We start from the raw sequence: 26,990 nt of genomic DNA on the forward strand, positions 1-26,990 counted from the left end.
CGAAAATGGGAGGACAAAGAGGATGCCTTGTCTTGTTTATGTTTGGGGTTTTTGAGAAGGCAGCACTTTTAGCGGAGGAGGAAATTTGGAGGAATGTGCGGTGGTTTCAAAAGTTATGCAAGAACATATGTGGATGTGGTTGGGTTGCAATCTTAAACTGCAGGAGCTTTTGCACATGCCGTAGATCTTATTGCGTTTATAAATGTTCTGGATCGTAGCTACGCGCGCGCATCGTCCAACTAGTATTAATACACCCCTCACAAAAAAGAAAGTATTGTACACGTTCATTTGCGTCAAAAAAGAAGAAGAGCGGAGAGCCGTTATACACGTGGGAATATGGATCGGAGCACCGCAGTGGCAGGCAAGACATTCCCCTTTCAACACGGGGAACGAATCTTAGACAGCAACCGTGCCTTGCTAGTGGAAATGGCTGTCTCCTCTCGGGCCCTTTAAAACCACAGTACCTTGCTGGTGGCTGGAGCACGAACTGCATCGGACAGTGTTGCTCGCAATGGCTCACACCATGGGCATCATGGCCCTGCTCCTCGTCCTGCTAGTCCTAGCCTCTTCGGCATTTGCGCAGGACGGGGTACTTCTTGGCCGGAAGGGCGGCGGCGTCGAGCAGCCTGCTGAGAACGCGCCGGCGGCGCCAGGCAAGTACGCCGTGATCTTCGACGCGGGTGCACGTCTTCAGGTTCGACAAGAAGATGGACCTCGTCGAAATCGGCGACGACATCGAGGTTTTCGCCAGGGTAGGACACCGATGATAGCCATGCATGCCGATCATCGATCCATTAGTGGATTGTGTTATGACAATATGTTGATACTGCTTCCGTTCGTTGGTGCAGGTGCAACCTGGGCTGAGCTCGTACGCTGGGCGACCGCAGGAGGCTGCCAAGTCTATGCTGCCTCTGCTTGGCAAGGCCAAGAGCGTTGTCCCGGGCTCGCTTATGAAAACGACTCCCCTTAAACTAGGGGTACGTATAGAACAGAAATGGAATTCAGTTTCTGAATAAGAAACACATGACGAAATGCCACGGACATTGAGCCCAGCAAAGAAAAAATCATTACCGACTTGTTGATATAAACCTTCATCCAAAAAAAAAAAACCCAAGTGAGGATGCAGAGTGGCGCGGTGTCTTCATTCTAGAGAAATGGCAACTTCAATTATCAAATGAATATATTCTAAAAGTTGAACATATATCAAAGCTAAATTAATTTGATCCTCAAAGTATATATGTTCCCTTCTGGACATAAAATCTGCAGGCGACGGCTGGACTCAGACTTATCGGAGATGAGCAAGCAGAGGAGATTCTTCAGGCGGTAATTACTTTTTATCTTCCACATGTTACTGTCAGTTGTACGTATCACGGAAGAAAGATGCACTGCTGAACAAGGGCTGGAAATGATCTTGTTGCAGGTGAGGGATGTCGTCCACACAGAGAGCAGGTTTCAGAACAATCCAAAGTGGATCAACGTTCTTGAGGGATCTCAAGAAGGATCTTACATATGGGTACCATACCAGCCACTAATACCATAGATGAGCAATGAATCCATATACACACCCCATCTTATGTATGCATCAAACGATGGTACGTAGGTTGCTCTGAACTATCTGCTGGACAAATTGGGAGGAGACTACTCAAAGACGGTAGGTGTGATTGATCTTGGCGGTGGGTCGGTGCAAATGGCGTATGCGGTTTCTGGAGATGCTGCGGCGAATGCTCCGGCTGTTCCTGATGGCAAGGACCCCTACATCACCAAGGAATACCTCAAGGGAAAAGACTACAACGTATATGTCCACAGGTTAGTGTTCTGGTTTTGCATTTGGCAAATCACTTGTACTAGCACGAAAAATTGAAGAGAACATCTGAATTTCCCTAAAAAAAAATCTGAATGAATGCAGTTACTTGTACTACGGTGGTTTAGCCGCTCGTGTGGAGATCTTGAAGGCGAAGAAGGGGCCATTCAGCTCCTGCATACTCCGTGGATTCAGTGGTACGTATCTGTAACAGAAACAGAGGAGCACAGCCATGAACCATTTTCAGTTGGATTTCCTGTTAACAATGCAAGCTTGTTCCATGAAGGTAAGTACACCTACAATGGCGAGGAGTACGACGCCTCAGCCTCGCCGGAGGGCGCGGCGTACGACAAGTGCAGGGAGGAGATCGCCAGGGCGCTGAAGCTGGACGCGCCTTGCGCGGCCAAGAACTGCACCTTCGGCGGCGTGTGGAACGGCGGTGGCGGGGCCGGCCAGGACACCATCTACGTCGCGTCCTTCTTCTACGGCAAGGCCACCCAGGTCGGGTGGGTCGACAAGGGCGCGCCCAGCGCAAAGTCCAGCCCGGCGGCGTACCTGGCTGCCGCCGAGAAGGTGTGCCCGCTCAGCGTCCAGGAAGCCAAGGCCGCGTACCCTGGCCTCCTCGACGTGCCCTACGCCTGCATGGACCTCGTCTACGAGTACACCCTGCTCGTCGATGGTTTTGGAATTGCGCCGAGCAAGGAGATCACGCTGGTGGAGAAGGTGAAGCACGGGGAGTACTTGATCAAGGCGGCGTGGCCGCTGGGTGAGGCCATCGAGGCCGTCGCGCCCAAGAAACGACTTGCGCGATTTCTACTCTAATCCTCCGGCCGTCGGCCGGTAGGATCGATTGTGTTGTCTGTTGTGTTGTGTGCGGGTTAATCCCATTGATGTAACACGACGTGAACTGTATTGCTCGATGGATGGATCGATTAGCAACAATAATCTCGGATGAGGAAGTAAAGAGATATTTGCTCTTTCGCGGCAAATTTGACGAGTATAAAACATCATAGTTTTTGAAGAGAGTACTAACTTTGTAAAATTAAGTGTCCACCGTCTCTCAAATTTGACTAGTCAAAATGAATTCTCAGCAAAATACTCCCTCTCTTGCGTGCGGCTGTTTCTTTTTTTTTTAGAATGAAGGCTCGCGAAGAGCCCGACTTTGAATTAACAAAGCCATCAACCGGCCAGGAGTTACAACAGACAACCCAACTTACAACGGTCAGAACGAGACAACGGGGAACACTGGAAAGCCTACTCACGACAACCTCCACAAGCCGCAAATGAATTGCAGCTAACAAAGGCCGAGCACTCCACACTAGAATCATATGTAGCAGAAACGGAGCAGCACAGCAGGACATAGCCGACCTTCGAGGATGGACCGTGCTCCAGGAACACCTAGAGAAGAAGGGAACCAACATCTTCCCTCTCAATCACCAAAGAGGGACCCTTCCCCCTCGCCATGGCTCGTAGGCGCCGCACCATCGGTATTTCGAGAAGCTCACCTTAGAGCTGGAAGAATGTCGCCCTCGCATCGCAAGGTGGACATAGGATGACCACATCGATTTGGGATATACCTCGCCGTCTGCTCCGCCGCAGTCCATGCCCAACTAGTTGGAGACAAGCTTCAAGGAATCGGACGACGCAGAGGAGGTAGCTCAATCCCTCACCTGCATAACCTCCCGACTGAGCCACACACCCTTGATGACGCCTCCAGCAAGGTCACGACGCGCAAGGCGCCGCCGCCACCAAATCCGCCGAGGATAATGGTTTTCACCCGGGCAGGGGGGTTGGGGTGGAGAGCAGGGGACCTCGGCTGCGCCCCCACGGAGGAAAGCAACACCCTTGGGCGTTGCCTCCGCTGGGCCGGTCGGACCGGCCAAGGTTTCCCCCGGTTCCCTAGCTGACCACCAACACGCACCAACGCCGGAGCCAGAAAATGCTAGCCCACACCGGAGGCGAGAGAGAGGCAGCAGGGAATAGGGATTTCGCACCGCGGTCGGATTCCACCAGCCACCCGCCGCCCGTGCGGCCGGGCACGCTGGCCAGCACCCCCTGCGAACACTGCCCACCGCCCGACGACGTCACCTCTCCGGCAAGGGCCGCCGCCCCAGGAACCACGGGTCTCCAAGAGGGGGAGGAGCACCGAGATCCCTGCCGCCACCTTCACTGGCGTCCGCACGGGCTTCCCGGTGGCCGTCTCTGGTAGCAGCGAGGGGGGGGGGGGGGGGGGGGGGGGGGGGGGGGGGGGGGGGTGGTGGCGGCGGCGGAACCCTAGTCGCCCCCGAGTCGCCCAAGGGGACGACGTGAGGGCCGGGAGGAAGCGCTGCCTCTCTCTCTTGCTCGGCCGCTTCCACTTCGGCGCCGACCCAGCAACATTCTTTGCCTCCGGCGACCACCCCACATGCTGGCCGACACTCCACAACCCCATAGACCTCCGGCCACCAAATTGCGGCAAGAATCTGACGAACTTTTTTTCTTCACCTTTTCATCCTCCATCGTCTCTGCCCATGGCGGTGCTCCGCCTCCTCATCCTTGCCTGGTGGTAGTCCTCACTATCATGGCGGGCCAAGAGCAAAGCTGCACCTCCTGCGGAGGGATGAGACTCTCTTGATGTACTGCAGGGTGCAGTTGGGCCATTGACATGTGGGCCCACATGTCAGTGATCCAATTACAACTTGCAGTACATCAGGGGAGCTAAGCCCCCCACGGAGGAGCACTACACAAGGAAAACTCAAGCTACAAAAAAAAATTGGTGGCCCCGGCATCACCAATTACGATGCATCTTTATGTTTCGGACCATGACATCGCGTCACTAGTAGCGGGATCAAGGGAAGACACCATTCAAACGAAGAAGCCATGGCCGAATTTTGCCGGCTTTCTCGACTACTTCGTCGCACGCTGTGATCCTCCATCAAATTTCATTTGCGGAGCATCTATCCTAGCTCCTACCTAGGTTATGGCACCTACCGGCTAAAAGTAATCGCTTACCACGTGGAAGAAAAAAAAGGAAGAAGGAAGAAGAATGTAGAAGTAAGAAGGGGGAGAAAGGCTAGTTCGTTTCATGAGTTAAGTTTGAGTATTTGGTTAGCTCTGCACTTCTTTTAACTGCTCATACTCACGAAGTGAAGGTTGGAGAAGGTGTTCGAGGAATTAATTGTTGAGGATTCGATTATAAATGCCCCAAGAAGATACGGAAAAAATGAGCTAAGCTGATTTTGCAGGCTCTCCTGCAGTTTTGCATTTCTACGACGGTGACGGTTTGGGCGACCAAGTGATGGTTTCCAGCGTCGAGGTTGGGCTCCCGCATCGCCGTACGTCTTGCCCTTTGGGGTGACGAGGGGAACTCTATATACCAGACAAGCCTGAGCATGAAGCACCGTTCTTTTTAGTGAGTCACTCGTGTAGCACATGTGCACATGAAAGCTCATCCTTCCACAACCCACGGTGATGCTGTTATTCTGTGCTGATGGTGATAGTGTCGGGCTTATGAACATGGAGGAATATGAAAGGAACACAATCCTGATCAACAGAGAAAAGGCAACACATCGAGGTGCGCAGCATGCTTAGCGTATATGCCAAGTATACATGGTTGCAATTTTCTCAATTTATTTTACTCTTCTTGACGCTATTCTTCCAGTGATGTGATGTGTCCGTCCCCTACAAGATATCTGTGGCGACTTTATTAATCTTAATATCTATCGGCTTAGTCCCCGGAGATGCTCATAGCTAGGGGTACGGTTTGCACGCGAGCGGGGTTAGGTGTGTATGCGTGTTTGTGATTTGTGTATGTTTTGTGTATCTCAAAAAAGTATATGTCAAGTATCTTAGTATATCACAATGCTTTTCTTAACTGAAATATACATTTTTCAATAAAGAATATTTCTTTTTTCGAGGCTTACGCTTTTCTCACAGAGTTGGTTCTATAACCGGCAGAAGCTCTGCATTTTCATATAGAAGAATAGAATTGACCAGTTAATGAACTAAATTGGACAGAAATTGATATATGTGGCGCGCGCACACCAGCCGTGGGGCTTCGCTACAATCAACTCGATGGCTCGGTTGCCTAATCGACCGGAGTAGACACCTTACAACACGATCCAAAATCGTTGGTCCAGCGAACAACACACACTGCGCGTGTGTATGCACATACACTAGTCACCAGAGTGCATGCCACACAAGTCGATAACTCTAACACTCAAGTGATCAGAAACGACACACTACAACACTAGGCATGGGGTATGTTACCACACTGTTTACAAACAAGTTATTGGGCATGAAAATCTGAACTTTTGCAACATTTCAATTTTTTTAGGTTGAAATTCTTCACCGGAAGTACAAGAGTTATGCATAATATAATGTTCATGTGTTGTTACTAGCGAACATTATGTAGGTTGTCGGATTACTCATGCATAGTCGATTCCAAAACTAGTTCTTCGTCGCAAACACCAATGTACTACATGAGTACTACGATGGTGAATATGATCTAACGCATTGGACAAAATGTAGCATGTGTAGCTGCTAACTATACTTTTTCTTATGTTGGTAACTATAGTTTGGGAAGCTTGATAATTACATAATCATTATGTTAGTAACTTTAGTGTGAGCAACCTGGTAACTTCAGTGTGAGCAGCCTGGTAACTATATGCATGGGAAGATGACCACTTTAAAATTAGCATCCTGGATCATGTTGGTTATTATAGTACATGTAGCCCGATAACTATATTTTAACCATATTAGTAACTATAGGACATGAAAGATCCAAATGATGGATTTTCACACAAACTAAATTTCATATTATTCTCATGATTCAAAAATCCATGAGCATGGACCAGACACCAATAGATGTTGATAATGAAAGTGTTGGATGCTTGCCATACAATGTTGATGCTAACTCTAGTAGGAAAAAAATGTATGAATGGTATGGCACTTCAAAGCATATTGCCGAGCACCTTTCACGAGAAACATCCATACAAGGTTCACTTGGAAACTAGCAACGACGTGGTAACAGTGGCTAGCAAGGCTGCTCACATGGAGCATAGCAACAACCACAATCTCATGATCAATTTCAGATTTGTAAGAGGTATAATGCTGGTGGTGCACGACAAGGCTGATGACCCACGAAAAAGGCAACTATCATGAGGAGAAGGGGGATAATGTGGTCACCAACTCTTATGGGTTTGATACAAACTGGTGCGCATACCCGTGCCATCGACCACATCACAGGAGAACTCGACAAGCGAACGATGCGGAACAAGTACAATGGAAAAGATCAAGTGCATACAACCAACGGTTCTGGTATGACAATTACCTACATTGGTCGTTGAATTGTTAAATCTCCCATGAAAAAATAACAAATCAAAAACATTTTACATATTTCTGAAGACTCAAAAAATCATGTCTCCGTTCATCATTTATCCTTGATAACCATGTTCTCGTAAATTTCATTTCCAGGAGTTAACTAGAGCTGGCGCATTTATAATAAACATTTTACCTCCTTATTCATTTTGTTTTACATGTGTGTTATTTTTCATTGATACGCACATACATCCATATATTTTTCAAAACCAGCTAGCAGAATTAACCATGATATGTTGCTCAATACTAGACACTTCTTTTTATAGGATTCTAATGTCAAATACACTTGTGCAGTACGCAAATTATGTTGGTCTTAAAAGGCAGTCTTACGAGAATTTAGAAAATATTATGTTAGTTAGAGCGCCCTCCAAATCTAAGAAACACAAATAAAGAGAGATAAAATTACATTGCTCCATAGATTAATTTGTGACTCTTCTAATGTGGTGTATTTGCCCATTTTAGTATATTTAAATGTCTTGGTAGAGGCATGTAAAGCTCTCGATTCAAAGAAATATCTTGATCAATATTTGTATATAGCTTTAAGTCAGTTTCTTTGCGAAATATATGGTGCCCCCTCCCCCGAGAGCTTTTGCGTTGCCAATATGGACCATCCATCGATCCAACAGGTTATCTTTTTAAAACAACATCAAAACACAAATGGACAGAAATCACTAATTAGGGGTACCATTTGCAAAGCTTTCCCCAAACGCACGAAGAGCAACTTGCCGCCGAGGCTATAACACAACATGGTGCCGTCGACAAATTCGAAGGGCATAATGGAGAGCCGAGTACTCACCCGGATAGCTTCGCATACACGTGCACAGATGTCGTGTGAAGAGACACGAGTGCACAAGAAGGGCACAACATAGCCAAGGCCGCACCATCCACTGGCACCACCGTAGGGAAATACTAGCCGAGGAGACACCGGGAGATCACACCAGGCGCGTCTAGAAATCCAAAGCCAGGGCATTACCAGTGATGACAACATGCCAAAGGGGAAGAAGCCCCCCCCCCCCCCCCCGAGCCACGACACACCCGGATGGGAGAATAACCCATCCATGGCCGCCATCTGCAGAGCCATGGAGATCGCCAAACCGACGGAAGAGCGCTCGTCACGGCAGGCAGAAAGACAAGGGAGCCCCGCCCATCCATCCATGGATGCCCTTGACGTAGAGAGAAAACCACCACCACAACTTCCATATGCACACTAAGGGACTGCAAACCACCGCAGAAGCGCAACAAACTATTAGACGAGTGGAAAGATAGCCAGAGGTGCCACTCGATACCACACTGAGAAGATAACTAGATGCAGCCACATCCAGCGCACCACTCAGAGCACCACTGCCTAGCAGCAGGCCGGGCAAACCAAGGCAGGGGACCGACCAATCAACCGACGAAGGCATCCCATCATCGGCCACCCAGCACCACACCATCCAGCAAACACCCCTCCTAGAGGGGCTCCCAACCATGACCAAGTCAGCCACGTGTACCAGGCCCGAGGTGATCTGACTAACCACCGGAGTGTTGAAAATATGCCCTAGAGGCAATAATATTGTATTATTATATTTTCATATTCATAATTAAGTATTTATATTTCATGCTATAACTGCTATGATCCTGGAATATGCGATTCAGTGGAAAACTCATATCCATGTGTGAAATGATAAACAGATGAAATAAAGGTTCCTAGTCTCGCCTTTAAGACTAGCTCAAGTGTTGTTGGTCATCACATTTTTCGGATCTTAGGATATCAGTGAGTGTAATGATAGTCCTAAAACAACATTGATATTATGAAGTTGGAAGAAAGGTCATATTGAATTGACCCAATATTGTCTGCTATGAATTGAGTTAATATCGTCTGTAATCAATTGTAATAACATGGAGTGTTAACGTGTGATTTTTATCCTTAGACCATGAGAGTATCGTAGTCACTTCTTACCGTACGATGGGCATTGGGGTTGCTCAAACATCACCTGTAACACGGTGATCATAATGACAACTTACAGGCTCATCAAAAAGTTTGATAATGGACTGGATAGCTCGAGAGTGGGATTTGCTCCTCTAACGATGGAGAGATATTCTTAGGGCCCTATCGGTGACGACATAGATCATCATCTGGTCAGACACACGGGACTACCTCATGGGGATGCCGGTGTTGGAAATAGGCCCTAGAAGGCAATAATAAAATGGTTATTATTATATTTCTTTGTTCATGATAATTGTCTAGTATTCATGCTATAATTGTGTTATCTGGAAATCGTAATACATGTGTGAATACATAGACCACAACACGTCCCTAGTGAGCCTCTAGTTGACTAGCTCATTGATCAAAAGATAGTCATGGTTTCCTAACTATGGACATTGGATGTCATTGATAACGGATCACATCATTAGGAGAATGATGTGATGGACAAGACCCAATCCTAAGCATAGCTCAAAGATCGTGTAGTTCGTTTGCTATAGCTTTTCCGAATGTCAAGTATCATCTCCTTAGACCATGAGATTGTGAAACTCCCGGATACCGTAGGAGTGCTTTGGGTGTGCCAAACGTCACAACGTAACTGGGTGACTATAAAGGTGCACTACGGGTATCTCCGAAAGTGTCTGTTGGGTTGGCACAAATCGAGACTGGGATTTGTCACTCTGTATGACGGAGAGGTATCTATGGGCCCACTTGGTAATGCATCATCATAATGAGCTCAATGTGACCAAGTGGTTGATCACGGGATCATGCATTATGGTACGAGTAAAGTGACTTGCCGGTAACGAGATTGAACGAGGTATTGGGATACCGAGGATCGAGTCTCGGGCAAGTAACGTACCGATTGACAAAGGGAATTGTATACGGGATTGATTGAATCCTCGACATCGTGGTTCACCCGATGAGATCATCGAGGAGCATGTGGGAGCCAACATGGGTATCCAGATCCCACTGTTGGTTATTGACCAGAGAGTCATCTCGGTCATGTCTGCGTGTCTCCCGAACCCGTAGGGTCTACACACTTCAGTTTCGGTGACGCTAGGGTTATTGAGATATTAGTATGCGGTAACCCGAAAGTTGTTCGGAGTCCTGGATGAGATCCCGGACATCACGAGGAGTTCCGGAATAGTCCGGAGGTGAAGATTTATATATAGGAAGTCAAGTTTCGGCCATCGGGAAAGTTTTGGGGGTCACCGGTATTGTACCGAGACCACCGGAAGGGTCCCGGGGGTCCACCGGGTGGGGCCACCTATCCCAGAGGGCCCCATGGGCTGAAGTGGGAGGGGAACCAGCCCCTGGTGGGCTGGTGCACCCCCCATGGGCCTCCCCCTGCGCCTAGGGTTGGAAACCCTAGGGGTGGGGGCGCCCCACTTGGCTTGGGGGGCAAGCCACCCCCCTTGGCCGCCGCCCCCCTTGGAGATCCCATCTCCTAGGGCCGGCGCCCCCCTAGGGGTCCTATATATAGTGGGGGGAGGGAGGGCAGCCGCACCCTAGCCCCTAGCGCCTCCCTCTCCCTCCCGTGACACCTCTCCCTCTCGCTGAGCTTGGCGAAGCCCTGCCGAGATCATCGTTGCTTCCACCACCACGCCTTCGTGCTGCTGGATCTCCATCAACCTCTCCTTCCCCCTTGCCGGATCAAGAAGGAGGAGACGTCTTCCCAACCGTATGTGTGTTGAACGCGGAGGTGCCGTCCGTTCGGCGCTAGGTCATCGGTGATTTGGATCACGACGAGTACGACTCCATCAACCCCGTTCTCTTGAACGCTTCCGCTCGCGATCTACAAGGGTATGTAGATGCACTCCCCTCTCCCTCGTTGCTAGATGACTCCATAGATTGATCTTGGTGATGCGTAGAAAATTTTAAAATTCTGCTACGTTCCCGAACAGTGGCATCATGAGCTAGGTTTATGCGTAGTTTCTATGCACGAGTAGAACACAAAGCAGTTGTGGGCGTCGATATTGTCAATTTACTTGCCGTTACTAGTCTTATCTTGATTCGGTAGCATCGTGGGATGAAGTGGCCCGGACCGACCTTACACGTACGCTTACGTGAGACTGGTTCCACCGACTGACGTGCACTAGTTGCATAAGGTGGCTAGCGGGTGTCTGTCTCTCCCACTTTAGTCGGATCGGATTCGATGAAAAGGGTCCTTATGAAGGGTAAATAGAAATTGGCATATCACGTTGTGGTTTTGGCGTAGGTAAGAAACATTCTTGCTAGAAACCTATAGCGGCCACGTAAAAACTTGCAACAACAATTAGAGGACGTCTAACTTGTTTTTGCAGCATGTGCCGTGTGATGTGATATGGCCAAAAGGATGTGATGAATGATATATGTGATGTATGAGATTGATCATGTTCTTGTAATAGGAATCACGACTTGCATGTCGATGAGTATGACAACCGGCAGGAGCCATAGGAGTTGTCTTAATTTATTTATGACCTGTGTGTCAACATAAACGTCATGTAATTACTTTACTTTATTGCTAAAGCGTTAGCCATAGTAGTAGAAGTAATAGATGATGAGACAACTTCAAGAAGACACGATGATGGAGATCATGATGATGGAGATCATGGTGTCATGCCGGTGATGATGATGATCAAGGCGCCCGAAGATGGAGATCAAAAGGAGCAAATGATATTGGGCCATATCATGTCACTATTTGATTGCAATGTGATGTTTATCATGTTTACATCTTATTTGCTAGAACGACGGTAGCTTAAATAAGATGACCCCTCGTAATAATTTCAAGAAGTGTTCCCCCTAACTGTGCACCGTTGCGAAAGTTCGTTGTTTCGAAGCACCACGTGATTGAATCGGGTGGTGATAGATTCTAACATTCGAATACAATGGGTGTAAGCCAGATTTACATACGAAATACACTTAGGTTGACTTGACGAGCTTAGCATGTACAGACATGGCCTCGGAACACGGAAGACCGAAAGGTCGAGCATGAGTCGTATAGAAGATACGATCAACATGAAGATGTTCACCGATGTTGACTAGTCCGTCTCACATGATAATCGGACACGTCCTAGTTGACTTGGATCATGTTTCACTTAGATGACTAGAGGGATGTCTATCTGAGTGGGAGTTCATTGAATAATTTGATTAGATGAACTTAATTATCATGAACTTAGTCTAAAATCTTTACATTATGTCTTGTAGATCAAATGGCCCACGCTAATGTTGCCCTCAACTTCAACGCGTTCCTAGAGAAAACCAAGCTGAAAGATGATGGCAGCAACTATACGGACTGGGTCCGAAACCTGAGGATCATCCTCATAGCTGCCAAGAAAGATTATGTCCTAGAAGCACCGCTAGGTGACGCACCCATCCCAGAGAACCAAGACATTATGAACGCTTGGCAGTCACGTGCTGATGATTAATCCCTCGTTCAGTGCGGCATGCTTTATAGCTTAGAACCGGGGCTCCAAAAGCATTTTGAGCAACACGGAGCATATGAGATGTTCGAAGAGATGAAAATGGTTTTCCAAGCTCATGCCCGGGTCGAGAGATATGAAGTCTCTAACAAGTTCTTCAGTTGTAAGATGGAGGAAAATAGTTCTGTTAGTGAGCACATACTCAAAATGTCTGGGTTACATAACCGCTTCACTCAGCTGGGAGTTAATCTCCTGGATGACGCGGTCATTGACAGAATCCTTCAGTCGCTTCCACCGAGCTACAAGAGCTTTGTGATGACCTTCAATATGCAGGGGATGGAAAAGACCATTCCTGAGGTATATTCAATGCTGAAATCAGCAGAGGTGGAGATCAAAAAGGAACATCAAGTGTTGATGGTTAATAAAACCACTAAGTTTAAGAAAGGCAAGGGTAAGAAGAACTTCAAGAAGGACGGCAAGGGGGTTGCCGCGCCCTGTAAGCAAGCTACCGGGAAGAAGCCAAAGAATGGACCCAAGCCCGAGACTGAGTGTTTTTATTGCAAGGGAAGTGGTCACTGGAAGCGGAACTGCCCCAAATACTTAGCGACAAGAAGGCCGGCAACACAAAGGTATATGTGATATACATGTATTGATGTGTACCTTACCAGTACTCGTAGTAGCTCCTGGTATTTGATACCGGTGCGGTTGCTCACATTTGTAACTCAAAGCAGGAGCTGGGAATAAGCGGAGACTGGCGAAGGACGAGGTGACGATGCGCGTCGGTAATGGTTCCAAGGTCGATGTGATCGCCGTCGGCACGCTACCTCTACATTTACCTACGAGATTAGTTTTAAACCTCAATAATTGTTATTTAGTGCCAACTTTGAGCATGAACATTGTATCAGGATCTCGTTTAATTCAATATGGCTACTCATTTAAATCCGAGAATAATGGTTGTTCTATGTATATGAGAGATATGTTTTGTGGTCATGCCCCGCTGGTGAATGGTTTATTCTTAATGAATCTCGAGCGTAATGTTACACATATTCATAGTGTGAATACCAAAAGATGTAAGGTTGATAATGATAGTCCCACATACTTGTGGCACTGCCGCCTTGGTCACATAGTGTGTCAAACGCATGAAGAAGCTCCATGCAGATGGACTTTTGGAGTCTCTTGATTATGATCATTTGACACGTGCGAACCATGCCTCATGGGAAAAATGACCAAGACTCCGTTCTCCGGAACAATGGAGCGAGCAACCAACTTATTGGAAATCATACATACTGATGTGTGCGGTCCAATGAGTGTTGAGGCTCGCGGTGGCTATCGTTATGTTCTCACCCTCACTGATGACTTGAGTAGATATGGGTATGTCTAACTTAATGAAACACAAGTCTGAAACCTTTGAAAAGTTCAAGGAATTTCAGAGTGAAGTTGAGAATCAACGTGACAGGAAAATCAAGTTTCTTGCGATCAGATCGTGGAGGAGAATACTTGAGTCACGAATTTGGCACACACTTAAGAAAATGTGGAATAGTTTCACAACTCACGCCGCCTGGAACACCTCAGCGTAATGGTGTGTCCGAACGTCGTAATCGCACTCTATTAGATATGGTGCGATCTATGATGTCTCTTACCGATTTACCGCTGTCATTTTGGGGCTATGCTTTAGAGACTGCCGCATTCACTTTAAATAGGGCTCCGTCGAAATCCGTTGAGACGACACCGTATGAATTATGGTTTGGGAAGAAACCTAAGCTGTCGTTTCTAAAAGTTTGGGGATGCGATGCTTATGTCAAGAAACTTCAACCTGAAAAGCTCGAACCCAAATCGGAAAAATGCGTCTTCATAGGATACCCTAAAGAAACTATTGGGTATACCTTCTACCTCAGATCCGAAGGCAAGATCTTTGTTGCCAAGAATGGATCCTTTCTAGAGAAAGAGTTTCTCTCAAAAGAAGTAAGTGGGAGGAAAGTAGAACTTGATGAAGTATTGCCTCTTGAACCGGAGAGTGGCGTAGCTCAGGAAATTGTTCCTAAGGTGCCTGCACCGACTAGAGAGGAAGTTAATGATGATGATCATGAAACTTCAGATCAAGTTGCTACTGAACTTCGTAGGTCCATGTCGGTGTCAAAACCGGCGGATCTCGGGTAGGGGGTCCCGAACTGTGCGTCTAGGCCGGATGGTAACAGGAGGCAAGGGACATGAAGATTTACCCAGGTTTGGGCCCTCTTGATGGAGGTAAAACCCTACGTCCTGCTTGATTAATATTGATGATATGGGTAGTACAAGAGTAGATCTACCACAAGATCGGAGAGGCTAAACCCTAGAAGCTAGCCTATGGTATGATTGGTGTTCTGTATTTTGTCCTACGGACTAAAACCCTCTGGTTTATATAGACACCGGAGAGGGTTAGGGTTACACAAAGTCTGTTACAATGGTAGGAGATGTACATATCTGTATCGCCAAGCTTGCCTTCCACGCCAAGGAAAGTCCCTTCCGGACACGGGACGAAGTCTTCAATCTTGTATCTTCATAGTCTAGGAGTCCGGCTGAAGGTATAGTCCGGCCATCCGGACACCCCCTAATCCAGGACTTCCTCAGTCCACAAGGACACGTTCCGCACCAGAGTGGTACGGCAACCCTGTCCTGGAAATCATGTTGTTAGACAATGGTGAACCTTCGAACTATGAATAAGCGATGGCGGGCCCAGATTCCGACAAATGGCTGGAAGCCATGAAATCCGAGATAGGATCCATGTATGAAAACGAAGTATGGACTTTGACTGACTTGCCCGATGATCGGCGAGCCATAGAAAATAAATGGATCTTTAAGAAGAAGACAAACGCGGATGGTAATGTAACCATCTATAAAGCTCGGCTTGTCGCTAAGGGTTATCGACAAGTTCAAGGGGTTGACTATGATGAGACTTTCTCACCCGTAGCGAAGCTGAAGTCTGTCCGAATCATGTTAGCAATTGTCGCATTCTATGATTATGAGATATGGCAAATGGATGTCAAAACGGCATTCCTTAATGGTTTGCTTAAGGAAGAATTGTATATGATGCAGCCGGAAGGTTTTGTCGATCCTAAGAATGCTGACAAGATGTGCAATCTCTAACACTCGATCTATGGGCTGGTGCAAGCATCTCGGAGTTGGAACATTCGTTTTGATGAGATGATTAAAGCATTTGGGTTTACGCAGACTTATGGAGAAGCCCACATTTACAAGAAAGTGAGTGGGAGCTCTGTAGCATTTCTCATATTGTATGTGGATGACATACTGTTGATGGGAAATGATATAGAATTCTTGGAAAGCATAAAGGCCTACTAGAACAAGTGTTTTTCAATGATACATGTGAAGCGGAGTACATGGCAGCCTCGGAGGCAGCACAAGAAGCAGTATGGGTGAAGGAGTTCATTACCGACCTAGGAGTCATACCCAATGCGTCGGGCCCGATGACTCTCTTCTGTGACAACATTGGAGCTATTGCCCTTGCCAAGGAGCCCAGGTTTCACAGGAAGACCAGGCATATCAAGCGTCACTTCAACTCCATTCGTGAAAGTGTTCAAAATGGAGACATAGAGATTTGTAAAGTACATACGGACCTGAATGTGGCAGATCGGTTGACTAAACCTCTCCCTAGAGCAAAACATGATCAACACCAGAACTGCATGGGTGTTCGATTCATCACAATGTAACTAGACTATTGACTCTAGTGCAAGTGGGAGACTGTTGGAAATATGCCCTAGAGGCAATAATAAAATGGTTATTATTATATTTCTTTGTTCATGATAATTGTCTATTATTCATGCTATAATTGTATTATCCGGAAATCGTAATACATGTGTGAATACACAGACCACAACACGTCCCTAGTGAGCCTCTAGTTGACTAGCTCGTTGATCAAAAGATAGTCATGGTTTCCTGACTATGGACATTGGATGTCATTGATAACGGGATCACATCATTAGGAGAATGATGTGATGGACAAGACCCAATCCTAAGCATAGCTCAAAGATCGTGTAGTTCGTTTGCTGTAGCTTTTCTGAATGTCAAGTATCATTTCCTTAGACCATGAGATTGTGCAACTACCGGATACCGTAGGAGTGCCTTGGGTGTGCCAAACGTCACAACGTAACTGGGTGACTATAAAGGTACACTACAGGTATCTCCGAAAGTGTCTGTTGGGTTGGCACGAATCGAGACTGGGATTTGTCACTCCGTATGACAGAGAGGTATCTCTGGGCCCACTCGGTAATGCATCATCATAATGAGCTCAATGTGACCAAGTGGTTGATCACGGGATCATGCATTACGGTACGAGTAAATTGACTTGCCGGTAACGAGATTGAACGAGGTATTGGGATACCGACGATCGAGTCTCGGGCAAGTAATGTACCGATTGACAAAGGGAATTGTATGCGGATTGATTGAATCCTCGACATCGTGGTTCATCCGATGAGATCGTCGAGGAGCATGTGGGAGCCAACATGGGTATCCAGATCCCGCTGTTGGTTATTGACCGGAGAGTCGTCTCGGTCATGTCTGCGTGTCTCCCGAACCCGTAGGGTCTACACACTTAAGGTTCGGTGACACTAGGGTTGTTGAGATATTAGTATACGGTAACCCGAAAGTTGTTCGGAGTCCCGGATGAGATCCCGGACGTCACGAGGAGTTCCGGAATGGTCCGGAGGTGAAGATCTATATATAGGAAGTCATGTTTCGGTCATCGGGAAAGTTTCGGGGGTAATCGGTATTGTACCGGGACCACCGGAAGGGTCCCGGGGGTCCACCGGGTGGGGCCACCTATCCCGGAGGGCCCCATGGGCTGAAGTGGGAGGGTAACCAGCCCCTAGTGGGCTGGTGCGCCCCCCATGGCCTCCCCGTGCGCATAGGGTTGGAAACCCTAGGGGTGGGGGGCGCCCCACTTGCCTTGGGGGGCAAGCCACCCCTTGGCCACCGCCCCCCTTGGAGATGGCATCTCCTAGGGCCGGCGCCCCCCTAGGGGTCCTATAAATAGTGGGGAGAGGGAGGGCAGCCACACCCTAGCCCCTGGCCTCTCCCTCTCCCTCCCCTGACACTCCTCCATCTCCCTGTGCCGGCGCCCCCCTAGGGGTCCTATAAATAGTGGGGAGAGGGAGGGCAGCCACACCCTAGCCCCTGGAGCCTCCCTCTCCCTCCCCTGACACTCCTCCATCTCCCTGAGCTTGGCGAAGCCCTGCCGAGATCACTGTTGCTTCCACCACCACGCCGTCGTGCTGCTGGATCTTCATCAACCTCTCCTTCCCCCTTGCTGGATCAAGTTTGAGGAGACGTCTTCCCAACTGTACGTGTGTTGAACGCGGAGGTGCCGTCCGTTCGGCGCTAGGTCATCGGTGATCTGGATCACGTCGAGTACGACTCCATCAACCCCGTTCTCTTGAACGCTTCCGCGCGCGATCTACAAGGGTATGTAGATGCACTCCTCTCCCCCTCGTTGCTAGATGACTCCATAGATTGATCTTGGTGATGCGTAGAAAATTTTAAAATTCTGCTACGTTCCCCAACAGCCGGAACACGATAATGAGAAAGAAGAACAAAACTGGTAACAAGGGTTTCGGTATGGTGAGCATGATGATGACTTAGGAGGATACCGGTACATCCCAGATTTTTTGAAGTAACACGAAGCAAAGGTAACATCACATGATAACCAAAGGTTAACTTGAATATCATTTGTGTGCTCATAGGGATCGATATGGACGTCCACGGTCCCGATCTCGGTCATTGAACGAACGGTTTCATTCATGTCTATGAGTTATCGAACCTACGGGGTCACAAGTTTAAGGCAATCACGGTCTGCTGAGTGTTAGTAGGATGGGAGTGATGAGAACATATTTGTGAAATTGTTTCATTAATATTCGGAAAAGTTTCGGGAGGATCCAGAAGCGTTTCTGGGTCAAGGGTTTCAGAGAGTATCGGGTAATACCGTGTATTAGCAATAAATATATACAGGTGGAAAATTTTTACAAGGCTGTTAAATTATATATAAAATGATCTAAAATTATTTACAAATTTATATTTAATTTCTTATCAACGGGCCTCAAAAGGCCAAGAGGAGAAAGGCAACTTAGGCCACAAAGGCCCAAGTGGGAAGGCGTCTCCCTTCCCTAAGGAAGGATGACGAATTAGGGAGGAGGAGTCCCCTAGATGGCGCACCAAGGAGGAGTCCTTCCTCCTTGGTGACAGCCCTCCCTCTCCCATCTAACTTGTATACTTGAGGATTTGTGCTCTTTGAATATACAAGTTTTGGAGTCTTCTCTAGTTCTTCTAATTCTAGTTGGTCCTAGTTGACTAATCTGAGCTAGACTAATCCTCTTGTCCTCATAATTAAAAGCCCCATGTGGTTCTAATCTCCTCCCTCTAATTCTCTGACGACGATTAGTTCTAGACGGCAAAGTGTTGCCGGATTGTGAAGGCTGCATGCTTGCAATCAAGTAAAGAGGTTGTGCCTTCGGTCTTCAGTTCGAGGGACTGTTCCTGGGCGGTTCGAGGGATCGTTCATCGAGGGACTCCAAGTACGATCTAGACTAACACGTTTATCTTCCGCTGCAACTCGGTGATGGTAACGTTCGTGATCCCAAGTCGTTATGCATCTTCATATTGATCTTGGGTGTGCGTAGGCGCGTTTTTTTGTTTTCTACTACGTTTCCAACACGGATCCCGCCGGATCTGGCACAACGACTAAACAGATCTGTCGTGCCACGCATGAGGCCAAGCAAAAACCAACGGGGAGGAGCAATGGAAACATGAGGGAGGTGGCGAGGAGCATTGTGCGCTGCCGGTTGAGGAAGAACGATGGCCTTCCACCCCCAGATCGACGGATGGGTGACCTAGCTCCAGGATTTGGATGGATGGGAGAGGGTGGTATGTCTCAAATATATCTACAATTTTTGGTTGTTCCATGCCATATTTATATTAAATTAGCATCCTTTTGGCCCCTATTTAAATTAATTTTTATTATATTGCTGCACTAACCTGTTAGACAGTGCCAATTGTTTTTTTTGACTTTGCAGAAAAATAAATTTTATTGGACTCAAAACAATCCAAAAAATAGCGAAAGTTTCAGGTCCATAAGGTTCCAGGTGGCACTGACATAGGCCAGGGGGCCACCTAGGGGCCCCATGCGCCCTAGGGGGCGCTTTCCCCTACTGCATGCCCCCTCTAGAGCTTGGATTTAACACCTCTCCATTCATGTGCCTTTATATACTTACAAAAATCCTTAGGAATTTATCACCCGATTTTTTGGCTGTCGCACACCTATGTTTCTTTTCAATTCAATCTTTATGCCCTTTTCGGTACCCTGCCGGAGGGGGAAATCATCACAGAAGCCATCTCCATCAACTTGAAGGCCATCATGAGCAGTCGTGATGTGGGTAGTTTTCTTTGGACTATGGGTCCGTAGAACTAGAAGTAACTAGATGGTTCTCTTTCTCTTTCCTCTTAATACAAACATCACATGAGCTGTCCTACATGATTGTGAACTATACGATGTAATTTTTGTTGTGTGTTTGTTGAATATGATAAATTGTCACTTTATGATCAGATTTATTCATGAATTCATTTGATATCTATTTGGTTCTTTTGCTGCCTAATTCGTATTCATATATGCTCTCCGACTATTCTCTCTGTTTTGGCTAACGTTGGGGTTTGATCATTAGAGGGAGTTGTTTATGATAGCTAGGTTCAACCATGCAAGTAAGCTACCACAGTGGCGGAAAGTGGAGAAGGCTTGTATTGGTGTCGTTGCCACTTGGGATAGAAAGATGGTTGGATAGTTGTTCTTTGAACATAGGGTGAATACAATATATCATTTACTTCATGTCATCGTCCTTATTGCAATATCAGTTTTACTTAATACTTTGAAATGCATGATGGATAGCGGTCTTGGATGGCTATAGATGCAGTTGAATATGAAGGAAATATGCCCTAGAGGAAATAATAAAGTTGTTATTTATATTTCCTTATATCATGGTAAATGTTTATTATTCATGCTAGAATTGTATTAACCGGAAACATAGACATGTGTGAAAGGATCGATATAGTTGACTAGAGGGGGGGGTGAATAGGCAACTAACAATTTTTAGCTTTTCTTTACCAAATTAAACTTTGCATCAAAGTAGGTTATCTAGATATGCAACTAGGTGAGCAACCTATATGATGCAACAACAACAAGCACACAAGCAAGCAAGTGAAATAACAAAAATAAGCTTGCACAAGTAAAGGTACGAGATAACCAAGAGTGGAGCCGGTGAAGACGGGGATGTGTTACCGAAGTTCCTTCCTTTTGAGGGGAAGTACGTCTCCGTTGGAGCGGTGTGGAGGCACAATGCTCCCCAAGAAGCCACTAGGGCCACCGTATTCTCCTCACTCCCTCACACAATGCGAGATGACGTGATTCCACTATTGGTGCCCTTGGAGGCGGCGACCGGACCTTCACAAACAAGGTTGGGGCAATCTCCACAACTTAATCGGAGGCTCCCAACAACACCACGAAGCTTCACCACAATGGAATATGGCTCCGCGGTGACCTCAATCGTCTAGGGTGCTCAAACACCCAAGAGTAACAAGATCCGCAAGGTATTAGTGGGGGGAATCGAATTTCTCTTGGTGGAAGTGTAGATCGAGGCCTTCTCAACCAATCCCTAGAAAATCAATAAGTTTGATTGGCTAGGGAGAGAGATCGGGTGAAAATGGAGCTTGGAGCAACAATGGAGCTTAGGGTTGGAAGAGGTGGTCAACTCGGAGAAGAAGACACCCCTTATATAGTGGAGAGACGAATCCAACCGTTATCCACTTAACCAGCCCGCGACCTGCGGTACTACCGCACCAACCGAGCGGTACTACCGCAAGGGCACACGGTACTACCGTAGGGAGCCGTGGTACTACCGTGGCCACGGCAGGAGCTAGCCCAGGCTTGTAGCAACGAAGCTGGGGCAGTACTACCGCTCGCGTGGTACTACCGCACCCCCTTGCGGTACTACCGCAAGGCATGATTGGACTAGCCTGGGAAGGACGCGGACAAACAAAAAAACGTCCGTGGCAACTTCCGCTGATTATCAAACAGTGCAAAAATCCGACACGGTACTACCGCTCAAGGCACGCGGTACCACCGCGCAGGGAGCGGATGTAAAAAATTACATCCGCCCCTACTTCCGCTTATGGTGCTGTGCCGGATGAGGACTCACGGTACTACGGCTCCCAAGGAGCGGTACTACCGTGACCACCTGCGGTACTACCGCAAAGGCCTGCGGTACTACCGCTCCGAAGAGCAGTACTACCGCATGCCCAGAACAGCAACACTAGGAATTCTTCTTTTTGCACAAACATGAAGAAACGGAGGATGCTCCATAGTGCTAAGGGAAAGGCGGTGCAAAGAGGAGTAAACGTGTACGTGACGATTCCACCCTAACCTTTCCAAAGCGGACCCCCTCTTAATAGTACGGCTTTCCTACGACTCAAATCCACCAAAAAAGGGAGATAGAAAAATGCCGTCTTCAATAATCTTCGAGGGGCACCAAACCGTCTTGTGCCTAGTAATGAAATATATGAAATACTCAAGGCACACGATTAGTCCGCAAATGCATTGTCATCAATCACCAAAACACCTTAGGGATAAATATGACCTTACAATCTCCCCCTTTTTGGTGGATTGATGACAATACGGGATTTGCACAAGGGAGAAAGAATAGAACATGAGCAAACCATACATCTCTAAAATATAGACGGGCTCCCCTAGATGTGTGCTATTTAGATAAGTGCTTTGTACTGCACGGCACACATACTAGGATCAACACTCCTCCTATATTTTATAGACATGGCATATCTTGCAATAATAATGCTAACACTAAGCACGATAGTAAATAAGAGCATAAACTAAGTAGCACAATATATCATAAGCTCAGCAAGGTGCGATAGATAGAGTGCATATGTCTTACACCATATGATAGATAAGTCTCACAAGCTCAAATAAACTCAAACCAAACCAAAGCAAACAAGGTTCAATAGACCAAACACAAGCGAAGCAAACATGAAACGACACGGCAAATCCCTACATTCTCTCCCCCTTTGGCATCGAGACGCCAAAAAGGCAGAGAGGACACCTACAACACAAGTGGTGGCTCAAGCGGAGTAGTCGCTCGCACGCTCTTCGTCGGACTCGGCAGCGGGGATGGGCTCCTCCTCCGAATCAGTCCACTTGTAGCCTGGTTTTTCCATCCATTCAGCCTCTGGAGTGATGTGCTCCTCGGAGCCGCCAGAAACATCCTCTCCAAAAACCCTCATGATCTTCTTGTCGCGGCGGCGACTCTCCTTGGAGGCAATGTGAGTCCGGTACTGCCCCTTGGCCTGCATGCAGAACAAGGCCTTCATCTTGGCCTTCAGCTTCTTCGCCCATGAGGGCTCAGTGGAGGGAGGTGCATATCCAGCAGAGCTGTCCTCAGCTACATTCTCCTCCTCAATCTCCTCCTCATCAACAACCCTCTTAGCAGCCTCAGCCTCGGCACGAGTAGTAGTGTTAGCCCACTGGGGCTTGATGCGGAGTCTGATGGGGTCATGACGGATCCAGTCAGGGGCCAAAAACTCCTCAGTGGGATAGAGCTTCTCCCAAGTCTTTGATATCAGGAGGAACAGATATGGACCATAGATGGGTACCTTGCGGGTGAACACCGTGAACCGAAGCTCACACCATATGATATGTGAGACATCAAGTGGTTGAGTCTGAGAAACGCGCTCCTCCTCACAAATGAGCAACATGTCCACAAGATGGGCATGCACCTTGTCCTTTTCCCCAATGCGTGGAAAGAGGGAGTGGCGGAAGATCCGGTGCATGATGTCAAGGAACGGGTTGAGCACCCACGTCGTCTTGTCACTGGCCAGTTTCTTCTCAACATAGAATGGCTGAAGCTTGTCCTTGCTAGCTGACTCGGCGTTGGCATGAGGGCGAACACCAACAGGCGTGTGGAGCCCCTCATCAGGAACTTTGAGCAAATCCATGAACTCCTTCCAAGTAGCAGTCAACTGACGTCCATTGGTCATCCGCACGGTGGTACCGCGTGTTCACGCGGTACTAAAATTTTAGTGCCGCTCCTAGTCACGGTAGTACCGCGCGGTGGCACAGTAGTACCGGGGCTCGGAGCGGCAGTAGAACTTTAGTATCGCGGCCCACACGGTAGTACCGTGCCTGAGGAGCGGTAGTACCGCACGAGCGGTAGTACCGCACCTGTTATGCGGTAGTACCGCACGGCATCAGATCCGAACCAACTGAATCTGAGAACAACCGCAACAACGAGGCAGTACTACGGTTGATCAAATCTACCACGGGACAACATATCAAGTACAATTTCTACGCATCACTACTCTCCTACATCCTACTCTTGCAAAGATTTGGCCTAAAATCTCAAGAACAACATGCATCTCCCCAAAAACCTAGAAGCGAAAGCACGAACAAAAGAGAGAGGGATTTGGGGAGAGACCTTGTTCCATGGCAAGAGGAAGTGGTGGGGAACGATCCCACCGGTCGGAATCCGAGGAGAGCGGCCTGGGACGGAGATCCGGCGAGGGTCTCTGACACCGTTCTTGAGTGAGAGAGAGAGACCACGGGGGGATATAAGGACGAATGGGTATGGGGGAGTTGGAACTCCCCCTGCCCGCTCTTAACCCCCACGCGCCCTCGGTAGCGCGGTAGTACCGCACGTCATCGCGGTAGTACCGCCCGGGCGGAAGTACCGCACCAAGGACGGTAGTACTGCTCCCCCAGGCGGCAGTAAAAAATTGCTGCCGCGCTGGGTGCGGAAGTACCATGCGCTCCTCACGCGGTAGTACCGTGGCAGGCCACGGTAGTACCGTGTGCTCAAGAAGATGCAAGTTTCAAGAAGGGGAAAACGAAGCCTTTGCAACCTTCAAGCGAACGGACACACCAAAAGGCTGACACACGAGACAACTCAAACAAGAATGACACGACGAACGAAAGACAAGAGATGAGAAGGACTAAGACACTCAACACAACCTCTCTAAAGAGAGGGCGGTGGCCGTAGCCACCCATGTTTGAGTCAATTGGTATGGCACCGCAAAGAATTATCCTTGAGCCCATGACCAAAAGTCGTCTTTGAAGCACAAGTACCATAAAAAATGGCTAATGTGAAAGAGTTGATTAATTTATGCATAATGGGGGAGGGAGAGTTCATTGAGAGAACAACCCTCCCCCTATGTCCATGCCTACACCTAAACGAGATACCAAGTTGAGTATGGTGGGATGTGCACGGGTTCAAGCAACATTGATCGAATCAATGATATTTAGCTCATGCCTTAACTTGTGAAATCTTGCTTCATCCAAGGGCTTCATGAAGATATCTGCAAGGTTATCAAGAGTGTTGACATAGTTGAGCTCGATCTCCCCTCGCCTAATCTATTCGATGTAATCTTCTTTTGCGGTGTGTTTGTCAAGATTCGATGAATTGTGGGTTTATGATCAGATTATCTATGAACAATATTTGATTCTCCTCTAAATTCTTTTATGTATGATTGGTTTATCTTTGCAAGTCTCTTCGAATTATCAGTTTGGTTTGGCCTACTAGATTGATCTTTCTTGCAATGGGAGAAGTGCTTAGCTTTGGGTTCAATCTTGCGGTGCTCGATCCCACTGACAGAAAGGGAACCGACACATATTGTATTGTTGCCATCGAGGATAAAAAGATGGGGTTTATATCATATTGAATGAGTTTATCCCTCTACATCATGTCATCTTCCTTAAAGCATTACTTTGTTCTTATGAACTTAATACTCTAGATGCAAGTTGGATAGCGGTCGATGTGTGGAGTAATAGTAGTAGATGCAGAATCGTTTCGGTCTACTTGTCTCAGACGTGATGCCTATATACATGATCATACCTAGATATTATCATAACTATGCTCAATTCTATCAATTGCTCGATAGTAATTCGTTTACTCACCGTAATACTTATGCTCTTGGGAGAAGCCACTAGTGAAACCTATGGCCCCGGGTCTATCTTCCATCATATTAATCTTCCAATACTTAGTTGTTTCCTTTGCCGTTTATTTTACTTTGCATCTTTATTTCTCTTTATCATAAAAATACCAAAAATATTATCTTACCATATCTATCAGATCTCACTCTCGTAAGTGACCGTGAAGGGATTGACAACCCCTTTATCGCGTTGGTTGCGAGGTTGTTATTTGTTTGTGTAGGTGCGTGGGACTTGAGCGTGATCTCCTACTGGATTGAGACCTTGGTTCTCAAAAACTGAGGGAAATACTTACGCTACTTTGCTGCATCACCCTTTCCTCTTCAAGGGAAAACCAATGCAGTGCTCAAGAGGTAGCAAGAAGGATTTGTGGCGCCGTTGCCGGGGAGATTCGCGCCGAGTCAAGTCAAGATTTGACTCCCAACAACGAGTCATTTCAGGTGCCGTTGCCAAGTCAAGACATACCAAGTACCCATCACAAACTCTTATCCCTCGCATTACATTATTTGCCATTTGCCTCTCGTTTTCCTCTCCCCCACTTCACCCTTGCTGTTTTATTCGCCCTCTTTTCCTCTCTCCCACTCTTTCCGTTCGCCTCTTTTTCGCTTGCTTTTTGTTTGCTCATGTGTTGGATTGCTTGCTTGTCACGATGGCTCAAGATAATACTAAATTGTGTGACTTTACCAATACCAACAATAATGATTTTCCTAGCACTCCGATTGCTCCTCTTACCGATGCTGAATCTTGTGAAATTAATGCTGCTTTGTTGAATCTTGTCATGAAAGATCAATTCGCCGGCCTTCCTAGTGAAGATGCCGCTACCCATTTGAATAGCTTTGTTGATTTGTGTGATATGCAAAAGAATAAAGATGTGGACAATGATATTGTTAAATTGAAGCTATTTCTGTTTTCGCTTCGAGATCGTGCTAAAGCTTGGCTTTCGTCTTTGCCTAAAAATAGTATTGATTCATGGAATAAGTGCAAAGATGCTTTTATCTCTAAGTATTTTCCTCCCGCTAAAATTATCTCTCTTAGAAACGATATTATGAATTTTAAGCAACTTGATCATGAACATGTTGCACAATCTTGGGAGAGGATGAAATTAATGATACGTAATTGCCCTACACATGGTTTGAATCTTTGGATGATTATACAAAACTTTTATGCCAGATTGAATTTTGCTTCTAGAATCTTTTAGATTCGGCTGCGGGAGGCACTTTTATGGAAATCACTTTAGGAGAAGCTACCAAACTCCTAGATAATATTATGGTTAATTATTCTTGATGGCACACCGAAAGATCTACTAGTAAAAAAGTGCATCAATTGAAGAAATTAATGTTTTGAGTGGAAAGATGGATGAACTTATGAAATTGTTTGGTAATAAGAGTGCTCCTACTGATCCTAATGATATGCCTTTGTCTACTTTGATTGAGAATAATAATG

General features: G+C 47.0%; 1 pseudogene; it reads left to right on the forward strand.

The window, feature by feature from the left end:
• The first annotated feature begins 495 nt into the window (after positions 1-495).
• On the forward strand, positions 496-2,822 carry LOC125512912 (annotated as a pseudogene).
• The last annotated feature ends 24,168 nt before the right edge of the window (positions 2,823-26,990 follow it).

The sequence above is a fragment of the Triticum urartu genome, chromosome 6 (assembly GCF_003073215.2).
Source record: "Triticum urartu cultivar G1812 chromosome 6, Tu2.1, whole genome shotgun sequence".
Taxonomy (NCBI): Eukaryota; Viridiplantae; Streptophyta; class Magnoliopsida; order Poales; family Poaceae; genus Triticum; species Triticum urartu.